General features: G+C 50.0%; 1 protein-coding gene across 1 annotated transcript in view; it reads left to right on the top strand.

Moving 5' to 3' along the window:
* Window positions 1–920: 920 nt before the first annotated feature.
* Window positions 921–6,745, top strand: part of Cldn14 (claudin 14) — a 10,116-nt gene continuing 4,291 nt past the window's right edge. Inside the window, exons 1-2 of the mRNA XM_029544746.1 lie at window positions 921–996; window positions 1,088–1,249. The gene's annotated coding sequence lies outside the window, so the exon portion shown is untranslated. The remainder of the gene's footprint in view (window positions 997–1,087; window positions 1,250–6,745) is intronic.

Below are 6,745 nucleotides of genomic sequence, written 5' to 3'. Positions count from 1 at the left end.
GAACACCTTCCTCATGAGCATGGGTAAGGACACCTGGCTACTGGCAACTCAATGCTTTTGGATTTCTACTTTCATATTTATATATAAAATATGTGACAAAACCTTGTCACACTGAGGACCAGTCTCCACATACCAAACCTTGGTCCTCAGGGTGGCACTACCGGGAGCTGATAGGCAGGGCTTGATGAGAGGGGTTTTGTTGAGAGACATTCTCATGAAGAAGGTTGTGAGACCCCTTTCCTGTCTGCACAGTCATGCCCAGGGCCATCTGCCCCAACACAGTTTTCTACAGCGTCCCCTCTGAAGTCCCCGTGTCTGCAGAGTGCCATGGGAGTGTCTGAACACCTTGGTTCAGTAGCAGAGAGGGCAAATGGAATTAACCAGAAAAACAACTCAGTGGTTCTCAGCACACCCTAGCAACCCTAAAATCACACTCCAAAAACCTGAAGAGCCTGTAGGCATTCCCGGCTGGGACAGGTCCCTGTGCCACTTTGGGGTTTCCAGGCCGCCATCTCCTACCTCCTGAGAAGACCATCTTCTCCTTTTGACTCTTCGACTCTTGTCACACCATCCCTCACACTCAGCGCTACCACCCTTGACCTACTCAGCATCATTTCCTACCTACAGACGGCGGCGCCAGAGCCATCCCTCAAGCCGTTATAGTAAAAATGGCCAGAAAGAGAAGCCGCCCCGTTCTCGAATTCCCTCATCAGGATTGGGAAAGCAAATTGCCCAACAAGGAAAAAGTCCACAGCCACACGGGGCCAGCCGTCAGGTGGACAGCTCGGGGGACGCGTCCCTGTGGCCAGCAGCCGTGGTGCAGGACTCTGGTGACCGACAAAGTCAACAGAGCCAGAGCAGGGAGATCAGAAAAGGCTGACGCAGAGCAGTGGGTAGGAGAGGCGAGGCTTCACCTGCCAGCCATGGGGACCCATTAGACGGCCATGTGTAGATATCTCTGGCATTCTTGTTCCAAACGCAGATATGACGTTTCCGGTTGGTCTTGAATGTTTGCCTCAGCAGGGTCACCTAGTAGGGTGCACTGGCTAGTTAATCTTCTAACCAGAGGGCATGTGTGCCCACGCAGGCCCGATTCAGAGACCGTAATTGACCAGACAACTCTCTCTCAAACACCCTGGCCTTGGAGCTTCCATTTGGCGAATGAGGCAAAGCCGGACGACTTCGGTGTCCTTGCTGCGTCCACCTGAGTCAGAGCATCGAAGTGGATGGGACTGGAGCTGTTCTGAATGTGAGTGGAGTGGCTGCGGCTGGCAGGCATTTATGTCCAAAGCTGGGCCCTGCCTGTCAGGTGTGTGGGTGGATGAGTTGAAAGGCAGGTCAGCGGCCTGGCAAAGGCGAATGTTCTCTAAGGGAAGGAGTCCTTGTGGTCCTTGGTCTTGGGTGTTGAGGGGACCCTAAGACATCGGGAGTGGAGGGCAGCCAAGCTGCTGAGGACCTAGGGGGGGCATGAATGTGGTCCTACAGTATCTGGGCAAAGCTCCCTCTTCACTTTCTGGGTCTCAATTTAGAAGCAAGGGCTGAATGGAGATGCTTGGGGACTGTGTGTCAGCTTGGGAGGTGTCATCATTGTCTCTGTTCGCTCTGAATCCTTGTGGGGAACCAGTGTGGTTCAGCACCGTTCATAACTTCTGCCTTGAGAGCATCCTCTTCCTCACGGGGACCTCAACCTGAGCCCCGAGCCCCAAGCTCACACACATCCGCTTGAGAGAAGGGAATATGAGAGCTTGATTCCTCCTTCTATCTATCTATCTATCTATCTATCTATCTATCTATCTATCTATCCACCCACCCATCTCTCTCTCTCTCTCTCTCTCTCTCTCTCTCTCTCTCTCTCTCGTGTGTGTGTGTGTGTGTGTGTGTGTGTGTGTGTGTGTGTATGATCGTGTGTTTGAGTATTTCCCACCTTATTGTTTGAGACAGGGTCTGTCTGTAGCCTGGAGATCACCAGTTAGTGAGCTGGCTGACTAGAGAGCCCAGGGACCCACTACCTCTCCAGTGCTGGGATTTTAAGCTCTGACCACCATGCCTGCCTTTTGGTGTGAGTTCTGGGCATCAAACGTGGGGCCTGGAGCTTACACAGCAAACACTTTACTAACTGAGCCATCTCTCCAGCCCCTTGGCTGCCTCTCTCTCTCTCTCTCTCTCTCTCTCTCTCTCTCTCTCTCTCTCTCTCAAGACTTATTTATTTATTTTACTTATATGAGTACACTGTAGCTGTACAGATGGTTGTGAGCCACTATGTGGTTGCTGGATTTGAACTCATGACCTCTGGAAGAGCAGTTGGTGCTCTTACCCGCTGAGCCATCTCTCCAGCCCCTTGGCTGTCTCTTAATAAAGGTAAAAAATAGCATAAAGAGGGAAAATCCTAGGCAATTTTATATAAAACCCTCAACTATCTTAAGCCCCACATCCTCAGTAGTAGCCATAGGCTTCCCAAGATAGGACCCTGAGCAAAAGAGAAAGGGAACTGGAATTATCGTCTTGAGAGGGTTTCCAGGCCTGGGAGATAGTTGGGACCCCGGCTTTTTAATTCCCACTGAGAGGTTTAACTCTTATCGTTCTGAAGGTCTGAACGCTTTTGGTGCTGTGTTTAGATTTGAAGTTGGCAAACTAGAGGGTCACCCATGATACCAGACCCAGGGTCTCTCTACCTCGATCTGAGACAGCCTTCGAGCTCAGAGCTTCCTTGTCCTTATCTGTCGGAATGACCGAACCTCATCCCCGTGCTCCCTGCATCTGCCGGTGTGCTCCAGACTGGGCTTGCAGGTTCTTACTGTGTTATCTCAACATCTTCCTCAAGGCCAGGAAGCCTCTGCCTCAGGGTGGTGATGTGAGTTGGCCTGCGATCCCTCAGGGTGGGAGGCCTGGCCCGCCCTGCCCTTATCTGGATGCCTGTGATCCACCAATCTTGGAGGCTTACTGTATTTTACTTTCTTATCTGTGCAATGGGATCAATGTCTCATGAGTCATCTGTAGGGAGAAAAAAAAAAAAAAGAAAGAAAAAAAAAAAAGAAAAACCACACAGGGAAAGAAAAGTAAGCCCTTCTTCGGTGCCGTGAAAATGTCACTGTCCTGGCGACTTTTCTAGTTGCTGTGACCAAAGTAACTCGAGGGAAAAAAAAAAACAAAACTGAGGTTTGAGGCAGAAGAGCCATCGCAGCAGGAACATGAGGCACAGGGACACACCCACAGTCAGGAAGAAGAGACTGACTGTGTTCCCTTGCTCCTTTCCATTCAGTCAGTGCTCCCAACCCCTGGAACAGTGCTCCCAACGTTTACTGTGAATCTTCCCCCCTCAGCTAACTCCCTCGAAGAAATAGCCAGAGCTTTCTTTCCAGTGTTGGTTCCTGGGGCTGCCCAGTTGACAACAGCCACCATCACAATTACTAATAAGTGTTTCTTGTTTTCCATTTTTAAAAATATTTATTCACTGGGGGCAGGTTGTGCATGTGGAGGTCAGAGGTCAACTTCCAGGGGGTCGGTTCTCACCTTTTACTCTGCTAAGGCAGGATCCGTCTTGTTCCTGATGCTGCACTGTGTACTTCGGCTACCTGGATCGGGAGCGTCTCCTGACTCTCCCTCCCATCTTGTCATAAAAGCACTGGGATTACAGATGCAGGTACCACGCTCAGACGTTTGTGGGTTCCAAGCATCGGACTCTGTACAGTCCTCAGGCACATACAGCTAGTGTTTCTATCCTCTGAGCTGTATCCCCAGCGCTGGTGTGTATGAGTGTGCATGAGTGCGTGCACACGTGCGTGTGCCTATATGTGTATAGATAAAAGTCAATGAAATTGAGTGTGTTCGTCAGTTTTCTTTAAATCGTTTTCCTGCCCTACATCAGAAAAGACCCTCTGCGGTGCAGAAGCATCAAAGTCAGCCTTGGACCAGTGCCTTCCTGAGACCCAGGCCGTGTAGCTTGCCAGCTCAGGAGTGATTCTTGGAGCTCTTCACTCAGCTCCTTCTGCTCGGTCTGTGTATTTCTTATTCAGGCTGTGAGTCTCCACAGAGTTTGCAGGACATGTGGCTGCCAGGACCACGAGCTTTCGGGGGAATCAGCCAACAGCAACAGCGAATGGGGAACTTCCACCAGGGCCATTCGATGGTGGCTGCAAACACAGGCAGCCTCTCCCGTCTTGCCTGACGGGTGACTATGAAGGAAGGGGGAGCGGGCTGCAGCTTCACTCCCAATAGGTGGGCTGTCACAGGGACCCCGTAATCTCTCTGTGACAAGAGAGATGTGGAAGCTATGCTTAGAAGCCCAGGTCTGTTTCCACTGGCCGCAGCTCCGGGCCCAGGAGACAAACAGCAGTCTTGTTTTTGAAAGGATCCTCTTTGGGTTCTATTCACAGAGGTATCCAGGTTACACTTAAGAAAAAATAAGCATATGAAACCATATTTTTGTACCACAGGACAGTGCCAGAGAGTCCCCTCCTTCTTTCAAATTCCTAGCCAGATGTTTTCATCTGTTTAATAGGGGAAAACCCCAGCGCCCAGTTCCTGGGTCCACCGTCACAAGCAGGACTGTGTGCCTGGCGTGTGTGGCCTGTTCCATGGAGCCAGCCAACCCTGAAGTGCTGCTCACTTAGCTGTGAACACTGCTGGTCGCTGCTACCATCTTGAAATACCCAATACTTTCTGAACAAGGGTCTGTGTTTTTATATGAAACAGGCTCCGCTTGGAAGCAGACAAGGATAGCCTCCAGCATCCAGGGTGCCTGGGAGACTGGGCATGGCCTGATCACAGCAAACATGTGACAGACCCTGATCACAGCATACATGTGACAGACAAGCCACAAGCCCACATGCTACCTTCTCTCTACACCCGTGAATTCTCATCATATACAGCCTAAAATCTCATCACCCACTCAGCCCACTCTTAACTTCTAAATGTGTAAAAAGGACAGAAAGGACTGGTTGTAGCTCAGTTTACAGAGTGCATGCATGGCCCTGGGTGTGAGGCCCAGCACCCCACAAAGTGGGTGTGTGTGGCACTGCACCCCTGTCCTGCCCAAACTCAGGAAGTAGAGGCAGAAGGATCAGAAGTTCAAGGACATCTTAAGTTACAATTCAAATTGAAGCCCAGCTTAGGGCTCTATGAGCTTGTCACAAGATTAATCAATTAACTTAATTAATTGAAAATTAAAAGCACATATATCACAGTATCATTGGCTGGTAAGGTGCTTGCCTAACACACTCAAAGGTTTGATCTGCACCACATAAGGCAGGCATGTAAGCCATGTCTGCGATCCCAGCATTGTCTGCCATCCCAGCACTGTCAGCAATCCCAGCACTGTCAGCAATCCCAGCACTGTGCAGTAGAGTAAGAGGGTCAGAAGTTCATCCTTTGATGCAGAGTAAATTTGAGGTCAACCTGAGCTATGTGAACTATGACCCTTCCCAAAAAAAGGAAGGAAGGAAGGAAGGAAGGAAGGAAGGAAGGAAGGAAGGAAGGAAGGAAAAACAAAGAGAAAGAAGAAAAGAACAGCCCCCTACCACTTTAAATGTTAACCTTACCCTAAACATTAGGGCGAGGACACAAAAATAACATTGGACCAGATAGCTAGACATCCAGAGTCACCCATCTCAGCCACAGTCCTGCAACGTTCCATTGCCCTCTGTCCTCACGTTCCATTTGTCCAGTGGCCCAAGGCCACCACTCCCACCATTAGTCTCTCACTGTGAAGCCAAACTGTGGGCATATCCCATCTGCCTCTGAGTACCGGCGCTCTTCCTGGGTGTCTCCCAGATCTGGCCACAGTGCACCCTCCTCTTTGCCTGACCCCCCACCCCACCCCACCCCCACATCAGCCCAGTTGCTTAATCACTTTAAACTTCAGTTTTCCCACCCACAAATGATAATAACAAAATGCACTTTGTAGATTGCCTAAGAATCCTCCGTGGACAAAAGGAAGCATTAGTGCCATCGGAGCACTGGAGCGCTCAGGGCGCTTCCACCCTAGGAGTAACTTAGCCTGTCCAAGCACGAGGACACTTCGAACACCCGGACTCAATATGTGCTTGCTGAGGGTGATTTTGAAACAATTTCCACAGCATTTTACTTAGCATCGGTAAATCTTTGCCTTACATTTTATTTGGCACCACATTTGTAACCGTGGCCAATGTTCCCTAGTGGTGTTCAAATGAATAATGATCAGAGGTTCACAGAATTTACAGACCAACTTGCTGTCTTATCCCTGGAGATTTCCAGCCAGGTTATGACAGTGTCCGGTGGCTTGGTTTGGGGTTTCTCTTCCCCTCCCATCCACCCACCTGTCTGTCTGTCTGTCTGTCTGTCTTGATCTGGGTCCTGACTAAAGGGGGCCCACTGAGTTCTAGTATATTTCCAAGGTAAAGACTGGGCAACTGAGCCACCTCACCCATACCTGGCCCACGCTCCTAATTTGGGTTTTAATGATCTATGAAACCAAGACATGTTGATTTAAGAAAACTGACAGTAATTCAGACACTGTCGAGGGGCCAGAGGGGGAGACTGGAAAGTGGCTTACTGGTCCAGAGCACCTACTGTTTTTACAGATGCCTCCAGCACCCACATCAGGGGTATACAGTTATGTAACTCTAGGGATCCGACCCCCCGTGATGTCTATGGGCAACACACTCACACACACACACACACACATACACACACACACTCACACACACACACACACTCACACACTCACACACTCACACACACACACTCACACACACACTCACACACACAC

The sequence above is a fragment of the Mus pahari genome, chromosome 12 (assembly GCF_900095145.1).
Source record: "Mus pahari chromosome 12, PAHARI_EIJ_v1.1, whole genome shotgun sequence".
NCBI lineage: Eukaryota > Metazoa > Chordata > Mammalia > Rodentia > Muridae > Mus > Mus pahari.
The sequence above is the reverse complement of the archived record's forward strand: the minus strand, read 5'-3'. Positions and strand labels throughout refer to the sequence as shown.